Raw genomic sequence first — 5,662 nt, 5'->3', positions numbered from 1 at the left:
CAAGAGGAGGAGGAGGAGGAGGGACCGCTGCGGGTAGGGGGAGACGGGAGTGTCGAGAGGTTCGGTGCAGACCTTGAGCGAAATGCACGGTGGAGGTTTGCGTGGGGCTCCCTCCTTCAGTGCGGGAGAGAGCGGTGGTTGGGTGCCGTGTCGGATCTGTCCCGCTCTTTTCCCGGCAGGTGCGTCCAGGTGTTCACCCTGATGTTGTGTTTAATCTTTCTAAGTGTCAGGAACAGTCGTGGCAGGGAATGAGGTCACTCCAACATGACTGCACTGGCAGCTCCTATAAAACCACCCTGCTGGCCCGGCCTGTCAGCCTTGCTGGGGGAAAAATAAGCTTGCCTCTTCTTTGTTCCTTTTATATTTTTTTCTTCTTTTTTTTTGTGATGAAAGGAATATCAGGTTTATGAGAGAACAAATCATTTGAGGCTGTAAGACACGGAATACTTACCAAGGTGAAAGTAATGAGGCCCGATCCAAGTTATTTTTTCTTGAGATGAAGAAGGCAGTGCCGGGGCAGGTTGGGGTGGCATTCCCCTGTCCCGCTGGAGACCTCCAACTTGTGTCTCCCGATTTCAGTAGCAGCACCTCCTGCTCTCTGTCGGCTGCGTAGTGAACTTGAATCCACCTGGGTGACTTTCGCCCGTGGGTGAGAAAGTCTTCTGGATGGAAGAGCTGAAACGATTGCCCAGATGTCGGTAGCATAATTGTGCAACTCTCAGTATACCCACTGAGTTGGTACCAAGTCATGTGAGGGTACCTCCCGGTGCTGGTTCTGGCTGGGATAGAGTTGATTTTCTCCCCAGTAGCTGGTGTGGGGCTGTGTTTTGGCTTTGTGCTGAAAGCAGCATTGATAATACAGGGATGTTTTCGCGGTGTGATGCTTAGTTGCTCTATGGCCTTAGCAGTAACACTCCCTAAATTATTGTGTCTTCTTGTGCAAAAAAAAAAAAGGCTTGGGGAGGAGTGGCTGGAAAGCTGCTCAGCAGAGAGGGACCTGGGGATGTTGACTGACAGCCGGCTGAACATGAGCCAGCAGTGTGCCCAGGTGGCCGAGGCGGCCAACAGCATCCTGGCCTGTATCAGGAACAGTGTAGCCAGTAGGACAAGGGAAGTGATTGTCCCCCTGTACTCGACACTGGTGAGGCTGTATCTTGAGTACTGTGTTCAGTTTTGGGCCCCTTGCCACAAGAAGGACGTTAAGGCACTGGAGCGAGTGCAAAGAAGGGCAACGAAACTGGTGAGGGGTCTGGAGCACATGTCTTATGAGGAGCGGCTGAAGGACCTGGGCTTGCTTAGTCTGGAGAAAAGGAGGCTTAGGGGAGACCTTATTGCTCTACAAATATCTGAAAGGAGGTTGCAGAGAGGTGGGAATCAACCTGTTCTGTCAAGTAACAGGTGACAGAACAAGAGGAAATGTCTTCAAGTTGCACCAAGGGAAGTTTAGATTGGCTATTAAGAAGAATTTCTTTACTGAAAGGGTCATCAGGCATTGGAATGTGTTACCCAGGGCAGTGGTGGTGTCCCCATCCCTGGAGGTATTTAAGAGTCATGTAGATGTAGTGCCTAGATGATCTTACAGGTCTTTTCCAATCTAGGAGATTCTGTGATTCTGTGAAAAAGACGACGAGGACTAGATCTAGAACCAGTATATACGATTTTTTATTTTTGATTTTTTTTTTTTTTCAGAGTGCAGGCAAGGATAATTCAGGGGCTTATGACTGCAAGGGAAGAAGAGGGGGGGTGGGAAAACCAACAGGTATGTTTTCTCAATACCCTGAAAATTTTCTTTTTCATGTAATCTTTGTATATGCTTACAAATCTGATTACAGAAATGTAAAAGAACCATAATGTAACAAAAGCATGTAGAAGGTTCTCATTTTATGAATTCCCAATTCTGTTTTGAGACTTTTACAAGACAAGGACTGACTGTGTTTTGCTAGCAGAAGGAGACTGTGACCACCTCACAAGCCAAAGTTGACTGGGGAGAGGAGAGGGAGGGTGATGATTATGCAGGAAAATATTTGATGCCAAACACAACTGATTGCATGATTACAGTGAAACTGTTTCAGAAGTCCTCCTAGAAATTTGTACTAGTTGTGACTGGATATTTGTTTCAGACCCCTAGATCGCTTACTACTTTGCGCTTTTTAGGCGGAAAAGGGTTTAGTTGACAGCACTCATGCTAAGCAGGTAACACCAGGATGCTTTTGCCGCCTTGCATTCCACTGGTCTGTGTATTGCGCTAACATGGTGCTATTGACTTTCAGGTCCAAACTGCAAGCTCGGAGCAGCTAGTCATTGTTGACGCGGAAGCACGGACAGATACACCACGACCAATATGATCAGGGTAAATGCCACTTTATTGCACAGATAGCTCAGCTAATATAGACAATTTTCTCCCGCGCCACGCAACACTCAAGCAATAATTGGTTACATGCATAGTTCAAACAAGCATCTCTACTATATGATTGGCTAGCCCCAGCTGTTCCGTTCACAAAGCACAATTTGACCTTCGACATTCCTTGAAGCTTACACTGTCGTCAACAAGTTCTCAGTGCTTGGGGTGCTCACAGGGTGACCATTGATCTCTAAAAATTCTCCCACAAGTCATGATGAGTTTCTGTTGCCATCGTAATACAGGAAGGCACATCTCAAAATTCCGCAGTGTTGGACTGCAACCCTTCTAGTTGATATGCAGTGTGTAAAGTGGAAGGCAAACTTACCTCTAAATCCTAATCGAGAATGGAAAAGAGGGAGAGAGTTTGCAAATAGATTGCCTTTGTTCTTCTTCCTCAGAGCCCTTTCCAAACTGTCATGTCTTGAAGAAACATTGGTGTTTTTAGATAGTGTTAGAAATCATCAATATAATGTGTAATACTGGAGTTAGAGAGTCCAGCTGTAAGGAGCAAGAATACACATGAGAACAAGGCAGTAACATCAACATGACGAGGTTTTAAAATGCCTGTCTTCTTTACAGCCATTTAAAGTTTTGGCCACTGAAACTGGAAAGGCATTAAAGGCAGGCATATACAATGCAATTCCTACTGAAAAGGTGGACGGAACCTGCTGTTACGTAACTACCTATAAAGGTAATAAGGAGGATCCATATGCCGATTTCTCCTGCTGACTAGAACCCATGTTTTACGTAGTTCTCACTTTTGTTGTATGATTACAGCTATTGCAAAAATGTGTTATTAGTAAATCTTCCTTGCAAAACAGAATTTTTATAATAAAGGCTGTCTAATTTCGTTGAGAAGTATTAAAAGAAGTGTGGAGGTTGGGAGGAAATGAGAAGACTGTGGTTCATTGCATCACTGGGGTTCTTGCCTTTGTGTGAAGTTGTGAGGATTGTAAGGCTTATAATTATAAGGATTTACCCAAGAAAGGGCAGTGCTCATCAGGGTTCAAACTTACCTCTTTTCCCTTTCAGGGAAGCACTTTCATAGCAAGCTAGAAGGCTAAGCTTACAAGAACTAAGAAGACGCTCTGCTAGTCCATGTTTTGAACTGTGCAACTGCAGAGTGAAGTCACTGTTATGTCTGTGGGGGACACAGAGATGGGAGATAAGAAGGAAATGTCACAATGAAGCACACACTGCAGACTAAAGGTTTGGCCATTCATTCAAGGGACATGAGATAGAGGTTCTAATCTCTGCTTTCAAGACAGCTGTAAAATGTATTAATGGTCCTGAGGGTATCTCGTAAATGTTTTATAGCCTGAGTCCTTTTATGAATTTGGACCTCAGCTGATCATCGTTCAGCTCTTGCAGATGCTTCACAAGGAATCAATCAGAGAGGCAAATAGATCACACTCCTATCGTCTCTACTGTTCGTTATCCAGTGCTACAAGCCAAAACCCACTGCTTGTAGCTCCTTACTTAAAAGGCAGGTACATATTTTGCACTCATATCAGTAATATTGTAAAAAATCAGAAATCATGGGTTAGTTTTACAGGCAAATTTACATGTCTGCAAACAATCAAAACCGTTAACTGCTCTTTCAAGCTACTCAACTTTGCTTAGAATCTTGTGGGTTTTGATTGGGAAAGTTTAAAGAGCTATTTTACATTTTCCAGGTGGGGAGAGACATGCCACTTCTACTAAAAAGACTGAATTGTAAAAATTTCTATCAGACAGTTACCTGAGAGATTGTTTTAAACTTTGAGAATGTTTTTGCATGCGGATTTCTTTTCCTCGAAATTGGTGAATTATAAGATCCCGAAGTATATTTGTCTATAGAAAAAAAAAACATATGCATTTTTTCTTAATTTCAGCTACAATTTCAAGAAAGGCTCTCTTAGTCTGAGATGTGAATTAAATATTACATTAGCTGAAGTATCAATGAATGCATTGGGTGAATTATACCTCATCTGTGAAATGTAAGCTAGTATTAAATACAGACTTTCTCTCTAGTACTTTAAAGATCATTCGTGATCTTGCAGCATTTCCATCAGGCTCACAGGATCTTCCAAATGAGGCGATTCGGGCACAGACATCCTTCTGCTTGAATTAAGTGAATGTTCCTGTGTTAAAAATCTTCCCAAAAGTATCAATTGCTTTTAGATTATACAAACTTGTAGTTCAATCTCCTTTTCAACATTGCTTGTGAAAGCACTATAGGCAAGGCAATATTATGTTTTTGTGCTAGGCAGTTGATTTTGCATCAGAGTATGGTGTCTAATGACTAACCATTTTCTGTAAAATTTCGTTAAAAATCATTGTTATTAATACTGTTTTTCTGTTAATTCCACCTTAATTTCATTAATTCAAATTATTAATTCCACAATGACCTTAAGGTTTTCAGTTTATACACCACATGTAAGTATTACCATAGTTTTCCGTTTGGGTCCCAAATCTTCTATTGTGTCAAACTGATTCTTTGGTTTGGAGTATTTTCTACTATATGGCTCAGGTGTAGCTGAAAAGAAAGGTAGCGAAAATGGTGACAAAAATGCTGATAACCTTTTTTTCTTTCTCTTTTTCTTTTTTTTTAAAAATGGTCTATACTTTTTTGACCTGGAAATCTGGTAAGATGTATTCTTCACATTAAGAATGTTCTTGCTGAAATCTCTATACCAGTCTGCCCACATTTAATCAAAGCAAACATTCAAAGAAAACAGAAAAAAAAACCCCACAACTGTTTGTCCCAAGATGTAGCAGTGATGTTGGTATTCATTTTGTGTAATTTTATTCATCTGAAAGCAGAGGTTACTCTGTCTAAAGGAGGTTTCTTTTATTGGAAATTAATACAGGGAGGCACCTGAAGATGGAGTTTCAACCCAGCTGAAGAGAGATGACTGAAACTGGCAAGATGAAATGACTTCCTTAACTTATGATTATTTAAATTATTTACCACTAAATGTCTTGATGAAGTGAGAGATGAAAAAACACAATGATCCAGAGAAGCCATGGAACCAGAAAATCAAAAGGCAAATAAAACCCAAACGATGGACTAGATTGTGTGAAGCTATAATAGCAAGTTAATAATAAAGGGAAATCTGGAACAGTTTGCTAGAAAGAAAGATACAAGACTCAGAATCCCACCTGTAGGCTTCTTGTCAGAATTACGACATACTACATGCTATCAAGAGGACAGCAGAGTCTTTCAAAGATGGAAAAAGGATGACTGAAAATATCATCCTGCATGAATGGCAGCAGGAA

The sequence above is a fragment of the Charadrius vociferus genome, unplaced genomic scaffold (assembly GCF_000708025.1).
Source record: "Charadrius vociferus isolate BGI_N301 unplaced genomic scaffold, ASM70802v2 scaffold72, whole genome shotgun sequence".
In the NCBI taxonomy this organism is placed as follows: Eukaryota; Metazoa; Chordata; class Aves; order Charadriiformes; family Charadriidae; genus Charadrius; species Charadrius vociferus.
This window is presented reverse-complemented; position numbering follows the sequence as displayed.